The sequence below is a fragment of the Littorina saxatilis genome, linkage group LG2 (genome assembly GCF_037325665.1).
Source record: "Littorina saxatilis isolate snail1 linkage group LG2, US_GU_Lsax_2.0, whole genome shotgun sequence".
In the NCBI taxonomy this organism is placed as follows: Eukaryota; Metazoa; Mollusca; class Gastropoda; order Littorinimorpha; family Littorinidae; genus Littorina; species Littorina saxatilis.
This window is the reverse complement of record NC_090246.1, coordinates 40308343-40332871: the sequence shown is the minus strand read 5'-3', so window position 1 is coordinate 40332871 and position 24529 is coordinate 40308343. Positions and strand designations below refer to the sequence as shown.

Below are 24529 nucleotides of genomic sequence, written 5' to 3'. Positions count from 1 at the left end.
ACTCAAACTTCTTTTTGTTGTATACGAATGAACTAATAAAATGCTGTTGAACAGCTGTGTTGTAAGAAACGGCGTCTGCTATCAAAACCTGAGATCAACGCATCGACACAAAAATGTCATTTTGTAAGTTTGGAACAACAAATCAAGGTCAGAACAGCTCTAAAATCGCTATTGTATTTTCAGCGTAGCAATAGGGTCCGATATTTAGACTCGAACAAGTATAATGCGACTCGTCTTCGACTCGTCGGCATTATACTTGTCTCGTCTAAATATCGGACCCTATTGCTACGCTGAAAACACAATAGCTGTTGATATCACTGCTGAAAGATCGACGCAGTATAACTGACACTGAGTCGTCTCGATCTTGTTATGGGGGCCAGGAGGCCCCCATTCTATACGGATAGTTTCGAGGTTGACCATGGGCAGCGCCATTTTGTTGTGAAATACGTCATCAGTTTGTGTACACAGGAAGTTGTGACATCCGTCACCCTATGGGAGGGGTGAAGGCAACATTGTTCATCAGTAGAAAGTTGTGAAATCCGTCACCCTATGGGAGGGGTGAAGGCAAAATTGATCATCACTGAGTTTGTGTAACACAGGAAGTTGTGAAATACGTCACTCTGTGGGAGGGGTGACGGCAAAACTGTTCAACAAAAACATCATAGGCCGAACTGTGCAGGGTTAACCGCAACAAACTCAAACCATTCATACTACACTGCATTTGAGTGACTTATATACCAACATTTTTATGTCTTATTTTCAGCACAGGTGTTCCTCCGAAAGCGGCGTATGGCTGCCTTAATGGCGGGGTAAAAACGGTCATACACGTAAAATTCCACTCGTGCAAAAAGCACGAGTGTACGAGGGAGTTTCAGCCCACGAACGCAGAAGAAGAAGAAGCACAGGTGTAGGAAAAATCATGAACCAAAATGTTATTTATTTTCTAATTTAACATTTGTTTTACAAATTTGACCATGGTCTTTCAAACATACAGTTACATTAAACATTGTTATGTTAAAAAAAAAGAAGAGAAAGAAAAGCTTTTGTGCATAAATCAGAAAATACATTGTACATTTTACCTACAGGCCAAACAAGAGATCCAAGCAAGTTGCACTGATCTAAAAATATATACAGAGGCAAGTTGTCAAAAACAGGCGCTTGCATTTGGATGTGTCCAATGATAGTAGGTTTGGTTGTGATCAATCAGAATAATGTAGGAATAAAAATGTATGACAGTTTGGTATGATGACATGTAATTCACATATGCTGAAATATAAAATCATACATCATATAATATTAATATGGCTGTTGCCATGACCATGAACCCCAAGAAAGGTTTAATGTTATGTAAATCAAAATACCAAAATCAAGCACCTATTAATCTGGTCTACGGCGCGGGAAGATTGAGGCCTTCGTAAACGTTCAACGTTGGCCAATAATGTTGTGTCGTTTTGTATTATGTTGTATTTTGTAGATCAATTGATAAATATGTCTTCCCAACATATTACAAATCAAACAGAAATAAAGTCTTAGAGAACTACAATAATTATTGTTGCCGTCAAAACCTTGCAAGGCCTCAACCGTTCTCACGAGATCAGTTACATTTTTCTCTCTCTCTCTTTCTCTCTCTCTCTCTCTCTCTCTCTCTCTCTCTCTCTCTCTCTCTCTCTCTCTCTCTCTCTCTCTCTCTCTCTCTCTCTCTTTAAATCAAGTTTAGCTTATTCTGGCAGCGTTTTGTGGAATTCTCTCCCGGAATCAGTTCGAGTCCCAACAAGTCTCAATACTTTCAAAAAACACCTCTCATTACATTTAATGTCAAATTACGAAAAGTCACAGTGATGGAAGACTTCGTTCTGATTATTTTCATATTGATCATATCTGTCCATAAAGCATCAGTGTTTCATAACGCAAGAATGTATGTATAGCCTACAACGTGTATATATATAGTCATGTGAATAGTTTTTCTGCCTTTTTTTTATTTTTATTTTTATTTTAAGATTAGAATAGTCCCTCTCTGGGCGAGGGCTGGTTGAAAAGAAGCTCGTTTATATTGCTTATGCCACAACCCTCGTAAAATAAAATTTGATTTGATTTGATTTGATCTCTCTCTCTCTCTCTCTCTCTCTCTCTCTCTCTCTCTCTCTCTCTCTCTCTCTCTCTCTCTCTCTCTCTCTCTCTCTCTCTGTATGTATGTCTTTGTCTGTGTCTCCCTCTGAGTCTCTCCGCTTCTGTCTTTCTATGTCTGTCTCTGCCTATGTGTGTGTGTGTGTGTGTGTGTGTGTGTGTGTCTCTCTCTCTCTCTCTCTCTCTCTCTCTCTCTCTCTCTCTCTCTCGCTTTCTCTCTCTCTCTCATCTGACTCTTGGCACACAGGTCAAAGCAGAGGTTAACTTGAGTGCACGTGTACCTAGGAGGGGGGTGATTTCTTGAATTAGCTGAGGGCGGAAGGAAATCGCTCACCTTCCCAGGCCCTTCAATCAGGGGTGGGCTTATGATATGCTGGGTGATCTTAGAATAACCCTTTTTAGCGGATGAGCTTATGATACGAAGAGCGGGGCACGAGGTGAGTGTCTGCAGAAAAAATGTAATAACTCCTAAAATACTAAGTATCCTGCAACCATATTACAGTTGTCAAAACCCGAAATGTAGCGCTACTTATTCACGTTGCTCTTTTTACAAAAAATGCGTATCTATTGAATAACTATCCAAAACACAAGGCAGGTCGCTGATTTGTGGTCGGGTGCTCTTATGAAATACCCCCCTGTGCGCTTATGATAGCTTGATTTTTTCGGATCGGATGCGCTTATGACTGGTTTTTCGCTGCGCTGCCTAGTTTTTTGCTTGATGACCTGAATGATCTTAATTAAATGTTCTCATTTTACAGATCATGGATTATAGATGTTACCATTGTGGAGAAGGGTTCTCCATCTTCAAAGAAATCATAACCCACACAGTTGATAAACATGAAGCACATAAGCTTCGGTATTGTTTTGTTCGGCTTAACACGGAGACAGGCAAGCGGGGGCTATGCACAAAAGCATTCGATTTTTCACCAAAAGAGTGCGCTGAGAAAGGCTGCAAAATAGTTGTAACCGATCAAAACAAAATAATAGTGGATAAAATTCCAAATTCCATTGGGCTTACTCCAGCATCTCAGAATGGCAATCAAGAGGCTCAAGAGCCTACGCCAGTGTCTCAGAATGACGATAAACATCCCCAAGAGCACACTCCTAGTGCGGTTAACTATTTTGTGAATAACCTTGCCGAAAAGGCTGGACAAATTCTGGCTGAAAACGGCTTGATAAGTGAATGGATTAGTTTTCATCAAATGATAATTCAAGGACATTTTCCCCTTGATAATATTGCCTTTCGGTTATTTCTTGACGTTGTGAACTATTACGCCACTGGAGACAAAAAAAGAATGAGATACAGTAAAGAGTCCCTTCTGTTTTGGCACACAGGCTATCGCTTATTCCATGGCAGATTCATTCGCTTCATGAATGGAAGAGAAGCTGAAGAAGATAGAAAGCTGGCACAACATGGGGATAATCTTTTGACAGGTGCTGGAGCGGATACAGATGAAACAGAAGTTTTCTATGCTTTTATTAAAACCAATGATATGAAACTAATCTTGCGTCTTCATAAAACCAAAAGGAGTAAAATTAAAACTCTAACAAACAAGTGTTTATTTCCTTTTCACAAAGTTCATGATAACCGGGACATATTATGACCAGACAAGGCTTCAATGACTGTACATACAATTTAATTACAGTTAATTAATATTAGAAAGTATAGAAAGTAAACTTATGAGAGAGAAAGAGAGAGAGATTGAAATTAATATTTTGCAGTTTTCTGTGCTTTTATTAAAATCAATAATATGAAACTAATCTTGCGTCTTCATAAAACCAAAAGGAGTAAAATTAAACTCTAACAAACAAGTGTTTGTTTCCTTTTCACAAAGTTCTGAACAGTAACTTTAAAGCGGTTGCAACATCAAAGGTGGATACGAATCCTTAGATGTTTTTGTTTCCTGGGCAACCCTGCATCTGCTTTTGACATGACGATCTCTTCTCTGTCTGAACTTGAACTCCACGCCACAAAACTGGCACCGAAACTCTGGCATTGGTGCATGCTTCAGCCTGTGCTAAGTTAAAGCCTTCTTCGATGGGCACACTTTGGGGCATTCATCGCACGGAAAGCTCTGTGGTTTGCTGCTGCAAGAGTGCTGTGCAAGACTGGTCCTGCTCTGGTAAGTCATCTTACAGGCAGCACAGCTGAATGGCTTCTTCTTTTCATGGCCGTTCAAGTGAGACTTCAGCGCGACTTGACTAACCAGCGCCTTTTTACAGATGAAACACTGGAAACCCTCTTCGTGAGTAGCCCTGATATGTCGCCTGAGATTTGGCAAGTGATTGTAGGTGTTTCCACAAGCGGTACACAGGTGAGTCTTCCCCCTGTCCTTCTTCGCAGGCTTCGCAGGCGTGCTGCTGGCTGGGGGTGGTCCAGGGTCAGCCTGGGTAGTTTCCACTTGAATCTCCTGTGTTATGTCTAGGTCAATACTACTGCCGTCCATGATCCCAGAATACTCCATCTACAAACAGAACGCATCTCAAACCCTATTAGTGTTTTTGTTTTCAAATCAACATTCCTTTATGAAAGTGGTGTGTGTTTTAGCTAGGATAATGAGCGTGAAATAATTGAGAGATGTCATTGAGGCTGCATTTTTGTCTAACCCTTTTTCTGTCTAGGCGCATTAGTGCAATTCTGGCTAGTTTGTCGGCAGCAGAGAACTATATTTTATTCCCCCCTCTGCTTCTTTCTCTCTGTAAACTTGTAGGGCTAGTTATTTTTCGGTGATTTACCCAACAACCAAAATCACTTACCCAACAACGGGCCTGAATCCTCGATAGCTCATGGGTAGAGACTGTACACATTGTGGATCTACTTTTTGCGACTCAAAAGTTCAGAACACTCTAATGTACAAAATATAAATTTCTGGAGCAAACAATACAACCATACCGCATTTAAACCAGCAACAACAGGCTTGAACACATGAATCTCAATATAAAATCCATGAGTAACTGTTTGGTTGTTTTCTGAATTCAGATCTGCCGTGCACAATCGTTTATCGCTAGCAAGATTCCAAGGAAAAGTAACTCTCATACTTTGTCTAGCGACACGAGTAGTTGCCCTTCCAGATTTCGGCTGCATCGACAAGACTGCAATCCGACGGTCAGTTTTCAACAATATTCATTTTATAAACAGATCACACGCAATCAATTGCAAACATTTAATCAACTTAAAGAACATGCAGCGGTTTCATACACTATTTTGCCCCAGAAAACTGAACTTCATACAGTTTTTAACGTTGGAACACGGGTGTAAAACTTCGTCTGCTAGTCACATTCGAGGAAAGAACATTCCTGAGCGATAGCAAAACATGAACAGAACACACACTATCTGCCTTGACCGCCACAGCAGAATGACAACATAACTGTGTACTTGATTTTAGTTCAAAACATGGAAAATGACAAGAAGTGTTAACAGAATGGAATGATTTGCACGGAACTATACAACCGCGCATTAATCGATCGCCTGCGCAGGTAGACTGGTTGGGTGAATATGATTCGATCAAACTTTCGCACAAAAACTCCTCTTTTCTTTGAATAACGGAAGAAAGGAGGAATAAAGAGGTTACATACCTCGTCTCAGTGATTATCAAAAATAATGGTCTCAGTTCACGGTCATGAAAAAGCTCGCTGAAGCTCGCATTTTTCATGATCCGCTAACTTCGACCATTATTTTTGATAATCACTGAGACTCGGCATGTAACCTCTACGTGTATACGTTTTTGTAGCAACAAGGTAGCAAGAAAGTGGGAACTAAGCAGCGCAGCGAAAAACCAGTCATAAGCGCATCCGATCCGAAAAATCAAGCTATCATAAGCGCACAGGGGGGTATTTCATAAGAGCACCCGACCACAAATCAGCGACCTGCCTTGTGTTTTGGATAGTTATTCAATAGATACGCATTTTTTTTTAAAAAGAGCAACGTGAATACGTAGCGCTACATTTCGGGTTTTGACAACTGTAATATGGTTGCAGGATACTTAGTATTTTAGGAGTTATTACATTTTTTCTGCAGACACTCACCTCGTGCCCCGCTCTTCGTATCATACGCTCATCCGCTAAAAAGGGTTATTCTAAGATCACCCAGCATATCATAAGCCCACCCCTGATTGAAGGGCCTGCTTCCACGTCCAAAACGTAGTGATATTGACACGCCAGATTAGTGCGGTAGCGTATTGTGCTAAGCAGGAAAGCGCGCTTTTCTGCCGGTATTCTTGTTAACTTCGCAATTTCCGGAAAACATCCACTTTCACTTTGAGACTGTTCTGTTTACATTCGACACTATCAAAACCACTTTGCAATACTGAAATAATTTTTTCTGTGTTCGAAAGCTACAGCCAATCGTTATTATGTCCCCTTAGGTACAGTTTTATAACATCATTGGCACATGTAAACAATAGGAATTAATTAATGAACGCTACGAAAAGGGCAGCCTTTAACCTCCCTGTTGTCACTCAGCATTTTTTTTATTTTATTCTCATCCACACTTTCAGCACTTCCCCCACCCGCCCTCCCTATCTCAGATGTAATTTGTAAATGACGTTTTCAGCCTTCAATCCACTATTCAACATAGTAAGTCAAGCTTTTCAAACCTTATTAATAATTGCTTTGATGTTTTGCTGATGTTCAGTTTATTATTTAATACAGATCTCATGGTTCAAAATTTCATATTGTTTTTTTCAAAAACGTGCGTGTGTTCCATTTCAAACTAACCTCACTGATGTGAACTCCATTATTACTGTCACATCTGTTTTACAAATTACACCCATAATCCAAACCAACGCGCAAACACACACACACACACCACAACTACACACATAATTATGTATTCGTTACCATTAGCCAACGCTCATCACAACACTGTCAGTCTCAAGTCTAAATAATAATAGTATAAATCATAACTAATTTTCTTCACATCATCATAGACATAATGTTGCTTCACATGTTCTTTGTACAATCGCTGGTTTTCACAATAAATATTGCATTACTGTAATTGTCTTCTTTTTCTTTAACAATATCTTTCCAAAAACAAAACTCAAAGACCACACAAGCTATTGCAACCTACTCCTATCTCTGGTCTCTCTTCCTGGGTACAATGGTACCTAAGACTTACATTCAAATGCTTACATTTCCATGCTACCCACATTGTCAAAATACCAATAATTATTCAAAACAAATGTTAACTACTATACCTAACTTCATTTCAGACCCACACCCATTATTATACACACATTTCACATTAAACCATTAGTCGGCCCCCTGTCGATATTTATCGACTAAGTTCCTTGTTCTTATTGTGCTTGACATTTCTAAGAACAGACGAGCAGAAAGAAAGACACTGTTGTCATCCCTTTAGTTTTGCAATCAAAACCTGAGAAGGTCGCGTACATCCCCAGATTCTCAGTTTAAAGTGACCAGATCCGCGCAGTAACAAAAGACGAAAAGAAAAAGATTCAACTTACATGTACTTTGGTCCTTTTGATTCATAAGCGGGGGAAAATGAAAATTTCTGTTTAATACTTTATCCTCATTTTATAGTGAGTAGATCCGCGCGCAGTATTAAAAGACGAAAAGAATGAGGGATATGGGGCTTTAATTGGCCCCTTTCTAAAGTGAAATTGAGAAGATCTGTTCTGCTTTCCTGAACCCAAAGAGGCTTGATCCGAACACAGTAACAAAAGACAAAAACGTTGACACCTTTTTTTTCAAAAGTGAAAAATGAGACCGAGAAGATCCTGTGATTCCATCCTTCCTCAATTTGAATTGTCTTGATCGGCGCACAGTAACAAAAGACAACACGAAAGAAAGACAAAACACGTTGATCCCTTTTGTTTCAAAATCGAACAATGAAAAGTTCAGCTGTTTCTATCCATCCGCTCAATTTAAAGTGACTGGATCTGTGCTCAAAAGGTATCGGCTTGATTAACAAAGCTCCGATCAAAGAAAAAAAAACCGCTTACAACTAGCTTGGTTCAGAACTCAAATCCGTATCAAGCAACCAAACCCCACAAGCACGGTGATAAAGTAGCGGCACGGGGCGGGATCTAGGAGGGGGATGGGGGTGGCATGGGGTCCTGGGGTCCGTATGCCCCCCCCCCCACACACACACACACACCCCACATACCCGGCAAATGTACATTTTTTTCCCAGGTAGAATCAAAAAACAAGAAAGGTACGTTGTTCTAACGTTTGTTATTGACAAAACAATACATTCACAAATATATCGACCCAACGGTCTTTTAAGTGCACAGACAAACAATTAATAACGAAAACTTATCTGGCTGACTTTTTCTACCGCCTGCCGTTATTATTAAATATAACGTTGGGTCGATATATTTGTGAATGTATTGTTTTGTCAATAACAAACGTTCCAACAACCTACCTTTCTTGTTTTTTTATTCTGAATTTTGGAACGTTTGCAGTCTCTTTGTTTTTGGATTTTCTCAGGTAGAGACCCAAAATATGTTGGCTGTTCCATAATTCTTCAGAATCTCAGAAACGGAAACACATACCAACAATCCAATCAGGCCGTTTTCTAGACTAATCCTCCCCCAGCCAACACCCAACTGGCCATCCTCTCAGACGAGCTTATTCAGGCCTGGGAGCACGTGATATAGGCTATACCTTGCATGGCACTCGTGAAGGCTCGGACAGAGTCTTCATGGTTCTCAACCCGTGTTTCCGCTGCTGTTTCTTGACAACACTGAGAGAATAGGTTAAACTAGCATTGGGTTAGATCAGGAGAATAAAATGGATGCGACCACAGCAGTGCTCCTTTTGAAGCCAAGAACTCTCTTTTCGCAAAGGCAGTATGCACAGGTGCGTTGTAATGTTGCAGCATGAGCCCTCGTATACCCGTGTTTGGAAGGTGTTTGTGCCAAGCTTCGGATACTTCAGGCAATTGGTGGTGGCCATAACAGCCAGACGTGACTGTATGCCTGTCCCCAAGAGTCACAGTGTCTAAATACCCCGATCTGGCGACGAAAGATGCCACAATTTGTTTTTCAGTGCTTGTTGTCATTTGAACTTGGCAGGGGGTGGGTCACCTGGAAACACCCATTCAGACGACAGTTGTTTGGTTTCAGGGTAGAACTTATATACATCGGTTTATTCACCTCTGACGATGTTCCTTACTGGTTTTGACTAGCCGTTGGTGATATTTTTCAAGAATTGTCAGGCACAGCTCACCCCTCTTCGTCCAGTCACTGAGTTCATTTACTACAACTAATGATTTTGGATGATCGCTCTTTGTGGAGCCGTGGTGTAAAACTGGTACAGCGATTTCAAACCGAGTAGATGGAGCTCGGAAATCGCGATTTTTGAGCTCCATGACGCAATCTCATACGCAGTGCGCGGTCAGTATCTTCATGAGCCGATTCTATGCAAACGACATAAATCTGGAACTGTCAAGCCTCACGATAGTCCACTTTTTGACGGCATGATTTTGTATTCAACGCCATATCGCCAGAAGCCCGGATTCTAGATAATAATGGAACAGCCCTCGTACACCTTTCGAATGTTGTCTGATTGCCTGCCTGCCTGTCTATCTGTCCGTCTGTCTGTCCGTGTGTCTGTCTGCCTGCCTCTCTCTCACTCTCTCCCCCCCCCCCCCCCTATAGATTACCCATCCCCGCCTCTAGGCAGCTAAAACTAAAGGCGCCTGTCACACGCTTGAGTGATTACGAGTCTAGCTGTGTCATAACGCTATCAAGTTTAGCTGAGGTGGAGGAAGTGATGGTCGCACATGCTGTGGCGTCGTGACAGCCCCGATAAATTATGGAAAATTACTGACACTCGTATGAATAGCACAGCCTACAAGTGCATGGCAAGGAGAAGTGACGTCGAGTTATTCATAGTGTTTGCTTTTTGTTTTGCTGCTGAGACAAGGACAAGCTGTGCAGCAAAGATTTACTGTGGGAGGACTAAGATACCGACTACATAGTGTACATTTTGGAGACGGAGGGGAAAGACAGGGAGGAATACATAATCTGATTTTGTTTTATTTGAGAGAGAGAGATCAAATCAAATCAAATCAAATCAAATCAAATTTTATTTTACGAGGGTTGTGGCATAAGCCATATAAACGAGCTTCTTTTCAACCAGCCCTCGCCCAGAGAGGGACTATTCTAATCTTAAATACATATATATATACAAACGTAAAACAATTACAAAAGATAAGCATGACAGTTAAAAAATAAATAAAAAAAGGCAGAAAAACTATTCACAGGACTATATACACGTTGTAGGTTATACATACATTCTTGCGTTATGAAACACTGATGCTTTATGGACAGATGATCAATATGAAAATAATCATCAGAGAGAGAGAGAGAGAGAGAGAGAGAGAGAGAGAGAGAGAGACAGACAGACAGACAGACAGACAGACAGGCAGACAGACAGACAGACAGACAGAGAGAGGCAGAGACGCAGACGCAGATAATTTATTCAATAGGCCATAGAGAGACAGAGAGAGAAAGACATACTGACATACAGACAGACAGACAGACAGAAATGTTCATAAAAACTGAACATAAGACTTTTTGAAGAAACCACAAATGATGAACTTTCTAAGATTCTATTGTGGATTATATGTAAACAAACCAACACTGAAAGGATCACACCCAAAAAGAGTGATAAAGGAACAATACAGAACACGCACAAAAACAGTTTGCCAGTAAATTTTAAAAACGACATCTTTCCATAAGTTTAGCTACTAAACTTCAAGCATAAAACACAAACAAATATGAAGTCAAACGGGTGAAATTGATAAGAGCTTTCAAAAACTTGGTCATATTCAAGGTTAGGTATCCTTTTAATGACAATGATACAAATTTAACATGTAAACCAGAATTGAAACATTGTTTAAACCCATAAAAAGGAAAATGTGGTGCTTCTCCTACTTTATAATAACCATTTTGACAGAAAACACGCTTCTAGTCGACGCCTGAGAAAAATAAAATAAAAGGGACGTGTCAGGGAAATTGAAAATTGAAAAGAACAAACAATATTCGATTTCCAAGATTAAATGCCTGGTTTCACTCAGTCCTTTATCAATGCTGTATATATATATGTTTGTTGTTGTTGAGACGCATCAATTGGGCGAAAGATCTATTTTAATTCTACTTCATGTTCTCAAGGGCAGACTCCAGCCTGAAAATAATATTCGTGGGCCAGTTTTTCATGTCTTAACGATCTTAACAGCAAAGTAAAAAACAAAACAAGCCTAAATGTCAAGCTAGAAACAGTATAGAGGAAAGTCTTCAAAGCATGTGTTCTCACCATGTATTGTAATACTGTATGAAGATCTTTAAATCGCGCTGTCGCAGCTGCCGCCAGTCTGATGAAGGTAATAAAATATATGTCCCCCAAGAGATCTAATAACGATGTATCTCATAAAATACTACACCTCCTACTTGTGTAGACAGTCCAGTACAGATGCGTTAAATCTTTGAGATAACAGATAACAAAATAATCGAAACACGAATGAACAAGAGAGATGTATTATATAACTATTGTTTGGAAACAGAAAGAAATTAAATTAATCATTTTGTTTCCATTGGTTAAACAGTTGTTGCAGTTGAGCTGATTGTTTCAAAAGATACAACATTAAAAGACACTGCTTGTTTTCTACATTAAGTTTTGAGCGATTTTCTTTTTGTCTATCGTACTTTCTTCTTTTCGTTCTTTCTTTCTCTCATCCTTTCTTTCCAGCTTACCAGAAAGTCATATTTAAGATGAGTACTGGGAAAATTCCGATTACATAACCACACGCGTTCGTGCGCGCGCTTGAACACACACACACACACACACACACACACACACACACACACACACACACACACGCACACATACGCATACCCACACACACACACACTCACACACACACACACACACACACACACACACACACACACACACACACACACACACACACACACACACACACACACACACACACACTTCCGTCTTCTGTATTCGGAAAAGAATGTAGACGGCTTCGGTTGTGTGAATCTTGCATTCTGTATTCGATTCACAGTATAGTAACATATAACGAAAGTCGCTTGTTAATTCCGATGCTTCTAATTCTAACATTCCCCAGTAGGCTGGTCCCGCACATCTCCCACTTACTGTTGTCTGATCCCCTTATTAACAAAATTAAGAAAACATCAAACAAATAGGCAGATGCGTTTGAGTAAAAATGGGTAAATTTTTGTCATGAGTCCGTTTCTCGTAAAACCATACAGTCATATATGACTCAAAGGGCAATTACTCCCCTACCATATTAAGTCAACTTTAACATGAGGTAGTATATATACAGTGGATTAGACAATACTCGAAAATCAAATTGACAAAAGCAAGATTCCCTCGTTTAAATCGACCAAAACATCAGAACAGCAAAAACTGACGACGTTTTGCATGTCAGTGGAAAGAACAACCACATTTGTATCCAAAACAGTCAGTTTTATTCACCAATTTGTTCTAAAAATGACGCTAACGCATGCAGAACGGTGTATGTGTACTTAGAACTGTACCCACGGAATACGCGCTATATAAGCTTCATATTGATGATATTGATGATGATGATGATGATGTGTCATTCTTCCCAGAAGCAATAAAAGGCGGGTTTTTGAAGCCGGTTTTTGAGCGGCTAACTCCTCAACTTTAATGCATTGTCTTCAAACTTTCAGAGATGTGTGCCAACACATGTCGTAAGATACACACACAATCTGTAAGTTATTTGAGAGATTAGTTATGCTGTTAAAAGAACTGTAATGAGAAACATAAAGCAAGAGATGTACTGTTCAGTAGCAGATAAACACTGCGCCGCAGTAAGCTCGCATAAAACTTAATTTGAAAGAAAGGCAGACGTGTCTCCTCTAAAGTAATCACATGGTCATAAAAATAAGACTACAAAAAAGTGACGCGGATTCTTTTTCACCAGTTTGAGGTAACGAGTCTAGCTCCGGTTAAAGTACTAATGGGACACTCCGCAGAAAAATAAATCTAACTTAGTTGAACGTTGTCAGACTCTTCGATCTCAAAATGGCGAGAATCAAAGACACTTACTCAAACTTAAAGCGTAATTACTTGTTTGTTTCTTTTCTTTTCTTTTCTTAATCTTGATTTTCGATCAGTATCAGTCTATCTGCGTCGACCTGGTAGTCCTTGAAGTGAACGGGCAGACATATACTAATGGGACAATCAAGCGTTGTTGACCTCTTTCATCTTTTCTTCTTCCTTTTTCTTCTGCGTTCATGGGTTGAAACTCCCACGTACTTTCGTGTTTTTGCACGAGTGTTTTTTGGTTTTTTTTAACGTGAAACACACATTTAAAGTAACACCCCCATGCGGAGCAAAGAAGATGACAGTGCATCTACTTCTTTTAAGCTTCATGAGCTCCAATTAAAGCCGCCCAAAACATAATTAATCAAAAAGTCTGGACATCCAAATGCGGAGCGGAAGGAAGATGCAGGTTCGTCGACTTTTTGTGTGCAGTTTTTTTCATACTTCAAAAGATCAAATTTTAGTGGAAATAAATCAATTAGTCAGCTCATCTCATTTTTGTTTACTTTCTCGACGTGAATGTCATTGAGGTGGGGCTACCTCTGATGTCCTCTTTGCGGATGTTTGACCACATATTTCGTATTTTAGATTTTTTTCTCTGTAAGATTTCGTCTCTGAACTAGATTAGGAAAAGCCTTTCCCGCACAATGAGTGCCGTGGCTACAATATAGAGAGAGGGGTTAGGTCTCATATCCACTTTTCCCCACTATTTGCTACAACATTGTCTACCCTCGAAGCAACAAAAACAATCGTATATCTTGTCAGCAACAGAACTATTATCACAATGAAACCTACATACAGGAAAATGATGCAATATCTCCCGAAATGTGGACATTCCGAATCCTTTCGATAAAAATAATCATCAACACAATAAACGTTGACCGAAAATCAATAATGTCCTTGTATACCCAATGCCAATGCCCACAGAAAACGCGCCCCCAAAGCACCCACGTGCAAGGCAAAGACAACACGGGACGACGGATGCAAACAATGGGACTGTAGACGCATACTAGTAGTATAAATTTATGCAAACTATAGTGCTTCTGTTCGCCTTTTTAGCGCTCGTACAGAATCACAATAGCCAGGACGAAGACAAGCCGTGTACAAGACAAATACGTTTGCACGTGCCTTTCATGGAAAAACAATGCTGGCAACAGATGTGTTATCCTTCAAGTTTCCACACTCCCCATCCCCCTCCCCCTCCCCCTCCCCTTCCCCAACCCCACCCTTTTCAATCTGCCCGTTTTCTCTTCGCACTGATTGTGGCTTTGGGAATATCAAGCAATGACAGCAATGCAGCAGCCTCCAGCAACTGTTCAAACAATATTTTACTGTCCTTTATCTTCCTTTGACAACGCGATCAGAGACTGTAGGTGTAGTATCTGATGCAATGTCTTTCAGCTGCACTAACTCACGTGAACGAATAGCGAATAGCATTTCTTTTAATGTCGCACGTTCTCTGCGTTCACGTTTAAAAAATTCTGACAGTTATGGGGAGTCTTGTGTTTTATGTCACGCGTAAGCCTACTGTCGTTAAAATGCGTGCTTGTGACGACGTGAAATAAATTCCTGTTGAGATTACACCCCTCCCCCCCCCCCAAAAAAAAAAAAAAAATCACGATTTGAAGTTCATGCTGAAATGTTATATGGACGTCAACTGCATTTTATTATAAACGCTCATTCGACAAATCGTTTTATATAAAGTAATCTTCATAATGTGTGGGCAATCAGATATTGCCGTACTCATTAATGCAGGTTAATGTGTACTTAACGTGAACAATTGACACAAAACAGTTACGGTGATTTCTCTTCGCTGGTGCCAGTGATCTATTTATCGTTGTGTTAGCATTGCTAATGCCCGCATTAATTATTACCATTTTAATTATCAATACCATAAGCATCACACTTTAACTTAACACTTTTTAGCACTCGTACAGAATCACAATAGCCAGGACGAAGACAAGCCGCGTACAAGACAAATGTGTGTGCACGTGTAGTCATAAACAAAGCTTGTTGTGTGGTCGAAATTTGTTCTTATGTATTACATGCCACCTTATGTTATCTGAATAAAAGTATGTTTAACCCACCATAAGCATCAGCATCACAGTACGTATTACGGTTTCTGTAATTTGTCATAATGTATTCAGCGCTGTTACAGAAAATGGTTGGCAATAACGCAATAATTGCAGTACTAAAATTACTATCAAGTAATATAGGTATTAGTATACAGGGACATAAAGAACTCCGCGCCGTTGTGAAAAACGGATTGCAATAGTACAAGAAATGTAGTAAAGCCGGAGACAGAATATACAATAAAAACAAGTCGCGTAAGGCGAAATTACTACATTTAGTCAAGCTGTGGAACTCACAGAATGAAACTGAACGCACTGCAATTTTTCACAATGACCGTAGTCCGCCGCTTGTGCAAAACGGCGTGAAACTGACGAGCCTGTTCAGCGCGGTAGTGGTTTCGCTGTGCTGCATAGCACGCTTTTCTGTACCTCTCTTCGTTTGAACTTTCTGAGCGTGTTTTTAATCCAAAAATATCATATCTATATGTTTTTGGAATCAGGAACCGACAAGGAACAAGATGAAATTGTTTTTAAATCGATTTCGGAAATTTGATTTCGATAATAATTGTTATATTTTTAATTTTCAGACCTTGTTTTTAATCCGAATATAACATATTTATATGTTTTTGGAATCAGAAAATGATGAAGAATAAGATGAACGTAAATTTGGATCGTTTTATAAAAAAAATAATTTTAATTACAATTTTCAGATTTTTAATGACCAAAGTCATTAATTAATTTTTAAGCCACCAAGCTGAAATGCAATACCGAAGTCCGGCCTTTGTCGAAGATTGCTTGGCCAAAATGTCAATCAATTTGATTGAAAAATGAGGGTGTGACAGTGCCGCCTCAACTTTTACAAAAAGCCGGATATGACGTCATCAAAGACATTTATCGAAAAAATGAAAAAAACGTCCGGGGATATCATACCCAGGAACTCTCATGTCAAATTTCATAAAGATCGGTCCAGTAGTTTACTCTGAATCGCTCTACACACACACACGCACACACACACAGACACACATACACCACGACCCTCGTCTCGATTCCCCCTCTATGTTAAAACATTTAGTCAAAACTTGACTAAATGTAAAAAGACCCTTCATTCATAAGGGATATTACCATTACAAAATTCCACTTTGTTGCAGAAAACATATGGTACTTATTTGCTAAAGTAATAAAGCACAACAGGAACATAAAGTACTAACGCGATTCCTTCATTCTATATAGATTTCACCATGAAGACTTCAGAATTGTTGCACAAAAAAAACACGTTAATAATGTACACTAACAAGTATGTAAAATACTACTTCACTTCCTTCATTCTGAAACTTGGAAAAGAAACAAGATTGAACAGTCTCCAAGAGCCAAATAGGTCGAAAGGACGTGAAAAACCAACAACTACAACCAACAACTTTCATTTTGAATATCAGGTGTACCGTAAAGAACTAATGTTTAAATACACTAAAGTACAAACAAGAACATAAAGTAACAGAAAGCAGATGATACTAATGTGTTAAATACACCTAAGTACCAAAAATAGAATAAAGTAGTAACCTGCATCCTTCATGGTTTGTTTGTTTGTTTGTTTGTTTGTTTGCTTAACGCCCAGCCGACCACGAAGGGCCATATCAAGGCGGTGCTGCTTTGACATATAACGTGCGCCACACACAAGACAGAAGTCGCAGCACAGGCTTCATGTCTCACCCTGTCACATTATTCTGACACCGGACCAACCAGTCCTAGCACTAACCCCATAATGCCAGACGCCATGCGGAGCAGCCACTAGTAGATTGCCAATTTTAAAGTCTTAGGTATGACCCGGCCGGGGTTCGAACCCACGACCTCCCGATCACGGGGCGGACGCCTTACCACTAGGCCAAACGTGCCGGTATATCCTTCATGGTAAACGTGAAAGTGGATGGTACCGATGTATTAAATGTACCGGAGGTACTGGAAAAAATGCACAACACATACCTTTTTGAATGCTCCCTATGCTTCTTTTTCTGCCTAACCGGTCGTGAGTTAAGGCCTGTCCAGACACTCCAGGCTGACCCTGTCCACTTTTGACTTATGCTCAAAACGGTCCCGCGGGGCACGCCGCGGCGGGCTATGATCGCGAAGCGTTATCTGCAGAAGAATAAAGCGTGATCTAATTTCTCTGACACAGAAATAGAACGACGGAAATTTGACCAATCAGAGAAAACCAGAGCGATGCGTTGGATTGTGGGTAGACTCTAAATACAACATGGCGGCTGCTTACCGATTCTCTTCGACACAGATCGGCGAACTTATCGATCTATGCAGAAGCCACGAATCCCTGTGGAATACATTTTCCAAGTTATACAAAAACAGGGACGCAAGGTTCGCGGCGTGGCAGTCGATGCAATTGAACCTTCCTGTCAGGTGACATTGACGCTTCCGCTCCACTGATACCGCGTTGTGAAAAAAGTCGTCGATGTGTGGCCACTCGGCAAAATCCCGCGCGACGCACAAAACGGCCTGCGGCGCATATACCGTAAAACGGCGTCCAAGTCTGGTCGGCCCTTTAATAAGGCCATGAAGTGGTGGGGAAAGATCAGAAGAAGGGAGACTCAGGTTCCAATAAAATCAACTCTTTTGGGATTCCATTTTTGTAAAATTTTTAATTTCGCACACACACACACACACACACATATATATATATATATATGTATACGCACGCACACACTCACACACACACAAACGCGCGCGCGCGCGCGCATACACACACTAGTCACACGAGACAACCAGCACTCGCATTGCAACACTTCCCACGTCCCAAACCATCCTCCCTCGCTTCCCCACCACCCCACTCACATGATGGAGTACGGAAGCTGACAGGTCGTGGGACGAGTTGGGGACACCAGTTGCATAGATCATTCACTATGAGTCTATCAAAAGTTCAACGTTAGCCTACGGACCTTCGTGATGTAATTAATACTTGTCAATTTCACGGGCATCTTCTGCCTGCGGGAGACATTGTTTTCATAATGTTTATTGGTATGTAGTTTTAGCTTGTTTTTACCTGACAATGTACAAACTAATTTTGTTTTTGTTGTGGTTTAGGTGACAAAGCATTTCGCAGTTGTACAGGTTTGAAAAAGATAGAGACGGAGAGAGAGGGAGTGAGAGGTAGTATGAATATGCGTGTGTATAATTATGTGTGCGTGCGTGCGTGCGTGCATGGGTGCGAGTGTGAGTGTGTGTGTGTGCTTGTGTGTACATATGTTTGTTAGTGTGTGAATGCACGTGTCGTCTTAGGGACACCATTAGCGAACATCCTTCAGCATCAAAAGTGCGATGTCTTCCCGTGGAGTGACGTGCTGTAATTAGTACTTGTCACTTTCATGGGCTTCTTAGCCTGTGAGGCACTCTTTTCAGCATATTTATTGGTGGGGTATTTTACCGTGTCGCGCGTGCGCGCATGTGTGTGTGTGTGTGTGTGTGTGTGTGTGTGCGTGCGTGTGTGTGTGTGTGTGTATGTGTGTGTGTGTGTGTGTGTGTTTGTGTGTGCGTGCGTGCGTGTGTGTATGTGAATGTGTGCATGTGCGTGTGTGCGTGAATCATATTCAAAGTACTAACCACATTATTCTTAAATTCCTTATCAGAACAAAAACAAATTCGTCGAACACACCAAAGATACTGGTCCGCGCCAAAAAGTCCCCATATTGACCCAGCAACGCTTCGTTCATTCAAACCAGCGAGAAAGCCCAAAGTTGGTTTGCAAAAGAGCCCAGGTAAGCTATAGGGCCCAGGTTAGGTACAAAAGTGCACGTTAGCAAATATGCCTGTGTAGAAAGTCTTCCGCTTGTGCAAACTACCTCTCTCCTCTACACACGGTTAGAATCAGGTAAAGATGGGAAGTGAGCACACTGGAGAGAGAGAGAGAAAGAGAGAGAGAGAGAGAGAGAGAGAGAGAGAGAGAGAGAGAGAGAGAGAGAGAGAGAGAGAGAGAGAGAGAGAGAGAGAGAGAGAGAGAAAGAGAGAGAGAGAGAGAGCGTGTGAAGATAACATTAATGAGATAAACTATTTGTTTTTGTTTGTAGTATTGATGATTAGGTGAATTTTTTTTTTTTTTGTTTTTTTTTTTTGTTGTCTTCCTCTCTCTTTTTCTTTTTTTTTCTTTTTTTTTTCTCTTTTTTTTTTTTGAACCTCAGTTACAATATGACTCGCTACGAGTATGATACTGTGAGCGAAGCTGAACAGTTTAAACGTAAACAGAATGGGTTATAAATAATAATAATATCATTCTTTCGTTTAACATGGACAATCTTCGAAAATGTACAATATTTTCAATCAATTATAATTTAGCTATAATTCTCTCCGTCAACTGGCATTTGCACACTTTCTCTCTTTCTCTATCCTCTCTCCCCATCCTCTCTCTCCCTCCCTTCCCCTCTCTCTATCTTTAATCGTTCTCTCTCTCTCTCCCCCCCTCTCTGTCTCTCTCACCCTCCCTGCCACTCTCTCTCTCTCTCTCTTAGGTGAATTGTTGTTTTGTTGTGGAGATGTGGTCAATTAATGTCGTATTATTGTTTCGTATAAAGAATTTGAAGGGGAGAATCAGGAAAGGACATGGGGCTGTATGTACTTAACCACACAATTAAAGGAAACAACAGAGAAGTAGGGATAGAAAATTGCACAGAAACAGGATAGTTCTGTCCATAAAACGATTTGATGCAATAGAGCACAAACGTACGTTGCAGCACACTGCACTGCTACATGCAGCAGAAAGCATCACTGTTTCAATAGAGATCGTTATCGTGTGGGCGATTACAAACACTTTATGATTGCACCGTTACACCACAACATATTGTCTATTACACAGAGTGAGCGGGGGCGAAATTTTTTTTCACACGTCAGTTGCGGGCTTTCAATCCCGAAGGCTATTTCCGAGTAGCTACGAACGTAAACGGAAGTTCCGATGTGTTCGGATGCTTATCGATTTGAGTTGTCGTTCGTGTCTCGCTGACCCAGTACACGGTAGCGCTGGAATGAGTGCAATCCGACCTACGAACTTTGCCGATTGCAATCTAGAAGTGATCGTCACTGCTGCAGGGTCAATGTGTGAATTAATAGGATAGAGCGAAAAGAATGCACTCAGCACTCGCTCAATCCATGCTGAGGCTCATAAACTCCCAGCCTGCAGAACATCATACAGACAGCAGTCTTTCTTTCCTCGCACCATTGGCGAATGGAACGCCCTCCCACCACAGGCAGTATCCTCAGCCTCGGACATTTTCCTCTCACTGATTGTCAATCATCGGTTTGGATCAACCAGCAGGTAAGTTATTGTTTTTAAAATCCAAGACATGACCATTGCAAACGTGGCCTTTGTAGAACTGAGCAAGATTCATCTGTTGTGTATGTCATGTGTGTGTTACTGAGTAACTGGGTGTGACTGTGAGTCACAGACTAGTGTGTGCTTGTTGTGTTCTTATTTTTTTTACTCAAGTTTAGAAAATGCTTGATCTTTAATCTATATGCACAGAATCAAATGTTGCTGTATCAGTGTATGAACTATGGTTGTAAAAGAATAAACAAAACAATTACTGAATTAGTGAGTGATTTGGCTCTGATAGTGAAGTTGAAATAGTACTTATTTCATTTTCAAGACATGTTAATAGTTATGTTAATATTGTTATGTTTTTTTTTCAGGCCTCCCGAGAAACCAGAGGTGATGTGCATCATTCATACAGCTCCTGTCTTTCAGTTCCAACAGTTTACCTTTAAACATGGATACATGTACTGGAGAGGTATCAGGATGACTTGGCATGGTGCTTTACATTACAGACTACCCCTGAAGAGTAAGTTACACATTTATAAGGTATTGGTGATGGTAGTCTGTAGCTATAAACATGCATGTACTGATGTAGATCATTCAGCAGTCTTTTGTTCTTTGTAAATTGTATTACATAAATTTACAAGTACGTTGTAGATGAAATTATTCATACATTTGAAGATGCATAGTAATACTGTGCATGGTAATTCACTAATTGGTATGATGTACTTTGTATACATAATGGTACAAATATCTTTATTTTCTCTCTCCTTCCCATCTTAAAGTTTGTTGCAACCCTATACTCATAAAGTACATTATGCTGTTTGTATGAACATTGATTTGAACTATTGTGATGCAAGAAAATAAAACATGAAATAGCTAGAATGAAAGATTTACTCATTACTGGAATTATTTTAAATACAGTCAGTCCTTTCCTTGGCTCACAATCACAGATCTGGCCAGTTTTTTTATAATTTATTTTTTTATTTTTTACATGGAATAAGAGTTATGTAATATAGTAAAACGTATCAACACCCTGACTGCCCCTGCGCAGTGTTAGAATTTTCTGAATGACTTCACATCACATTTCTCAACAAAACTGTAAGGTGTCAACGCTAAATAGGGAATGTGTGTGGGATGAGGGCTCATGCTGTCAATTAAAAAAATAGTAAATTTCCATCACATTCCAGAAAAACCGCTCACATCATTAACAAGATATCATGTCGTTAGAAAGGTTCTTGTGAGGAAGTCTTTTTAATTTTAATGATGAAAGATTCTTTTTAATTTTAATGATGAAAATATAAATAAATGGTTTTCACAGGAAGGAATGATGGCACCTGTAATCTTACAGAACAGTGTTTACAGTTTAGTTAATAGTTGTCACTGTCAGTATCACCCACACCATTCTCCATCCCACTGATTGTGTGAAGAACAAGTACATGTATTACTTCCTACCTACCTTCCGGCACCCCCACCACACACCCTCTTCTCATACCAAATACATATCCCCATCAGCGCACAGCAAAGTCTGAATGTGCTCAGTAATACATTTTCTTTATTTTCCAGGAAGTGAGGTGCCGAGATATGACGTGCAGGCAGCTTGCAGAGTGGTGCCTGGCTTTGCTGAGGATGATGATCAGATTCAGTCCATTCTGTGCTGACAGAGCTACCAGAACTGACCCACACTGCTGGCATGACCTTTACCAGCTGCATTCAACACTTTACTTTTACGCTGGTAACTTTACGGTTGCTCTCTCGATTGAGCATTTTTATTTTAACTAAGGGGAAAAAGTAAATGCCTCTGCAGAGATTCGAACCTAGGACCTTGAGATTTTCAGGCCCATGTCCTAACCACTAGTTTTTTTTTATTGTAAGATGGATATATGTCTAGTGGATGCAGCTACATGTACAAATGTGCCAAATTAGAACTTGCATTCTCAGCCTATAGTTTTCTTGGGCCATTCATGCGAGTACTAAATATTGTGAATGCATTGGTATTCCTAGACTATCACGCATGTATGTGAGACTGCCTTTTCTTACTTTTGTGAAATGTGTGAACTCACTTTGTTTACCTCTTTGTGTTAATAAATGCAGTTTATCAGTTACCTCTGTTGGTTTCTTCTGCAAGTATGTCAAATGGCCCACACACACCCTCATGCGCACACACACACAGACACGCACAAAATCAGATCTCAAGTGTAAGTATTCTTTTTGCAGTTTTATTTTAATGCTCATAATCAGTCAAACAAATAATTATATCATCACACTGTGTAAATGTTTCAGGTCACCATCTGTCCTGGCTTGAACATGCAATAAGAACACCTCTACACAAACACACGTACAGTCAACTGGCTAGCTGCTTCCCTGTAAGGCATATTTGTCTATGAATTAATCGATTTTCCGCAGACAGCAGCCAGGTAGTGGATCTTTAGTATATGTCCAAGCAGACGGTTGATCTTATTACAACACATCAAGGAAATATTTAAAAAAAAACTGATTCCAAAATCTAACCTTCCAAAGTTCATAATCAATAAAGAAGAATGGTATGTTACTGGAACCCTTTATTTATGACTTAAGGCAATGTGCGGCAGTAAAATTACCAAACTTAAAGGTACTGAACTTGTCAAATCCAGGTGCACGGATCCCCTGGGGCTTTTAGTCATACCTCAGGCAGCTATCCGTTAGAAGAACTACCAAGTTTCATTGACTTGCACCCAAAGAGTCAAGAACTGCGATTTTTTTACGAATTAATTTCGGACTCTGTCCCGGCTGGTCTTGACCTATTTTTGGATCTAAATTTAGATCAGGTAGATCACCACATCATGCACAAAAAGACACGTCACTGCAAACTATGTCAGACATCATCATGAGTTTGTGTAAAACAAAATGGAGGCCGGAATCACTCATTTGAATCGAACTCAGACCAAACACCACGTAATAACTAGGTTAATTTATGCACTCGCGTGAACAAGAAACTGTCGAGCTTCACAGATGTCGTCGTTGGGTAGTTTTGGGTTTGTTTTACTACCATAGGAGGATTTTTGAACTGTAAATGCACTCAGCTGCAACAAAAACGCAAAACTAAGGCTGTGAGCTGCATTGTGCCTTTAAACTTAAAGAATAGTCAAGGAATAACTTGGTTTTCTGGTTAATTCTTGAAGTGACTTATTTAAATGAATGAAAACATTGTGGATGGATATAGACTGCTGTTGCTATGGAATCTAGCATTAACAGCGCCATATGGGATTTCTAGAAAACAGTTTTACAGCAACATCATACATCAGAAATTCATAATATTTAAGGATACACATGTATTATATCTACAATCATAAAGAACGTGTTTTTTGTTAAAAACTACAGTTGAATTTAAATTAATTATTGTAATGAATATGCAGTAAGAAATTCGTTCATCCTCATGACAAAAGATATCAAAATTCAACTGTAGTCTGTTGTCAAAAATCGTTCTATATGATTGTAGATTGATACATGTGTATCTTTGTGCCAAATATTAGGAATTTCTGATGTATGATGTCGCTGTTAAACAGTTTCCTAGAAATCCAATGTAACGACTGTTTCCAACGGCACTCTACGTCGATCAGTATTCACAATTCTCCGAAAGCGGCGTATGGCTGCCTAAATGGCGGGGTAAAAAGGATCATACACGTAAAAATCCACTCGTGCAAAAACACGAGTGTACATGGGAGTTTCAGCCCACGAACGCAGAAGAAGTATTCACAATTGTTTTATTTATTTTTATGCAGAAAACCAGGTTATTCCATGTATTTTCCGAATTCAATTTTACTGCCGCACATTTCCTTAAAGGCACAGTGCAGCTCACAGCCTTCGTTTTGCGTTTTTGTTGCAGCTGAGTGCATTTACAGTTCAAAAATCCTCCTACGTGTCTTTTTGTGCATGATGTGGTGATCTACCTGATCTAAATTTAGATCCAAAAATAGGTCAAGAC

General features: G+C 40.0%; 1 protein-coding gene and 1 long non-coding RNA gene across 2 annotated transcripts in view; one reads left to right on the top strand and one right to left on the bottom strand.

The window, feature by feature from the left end:
• The window catches only part of LOC138958993 (synaptotagmin-15-like), a 169903-nt gene that overhangs the window by 135424 nt on the left and 9950 nt on the right, over positions 1–24529 (bottom strand). The window lies entirely within an intron of this gene.
• On the top strand, positions 20312–22670 carry LOC138958992 (uncharacterized). Its single transcript, XR_011453566.1, has 3 exons — positions 20312–20568; positions 20943–21091; positions 22132–22670. It is a non-coding gene; the product is annotated as an uncharacterized lncRNA (long non-coding RNA).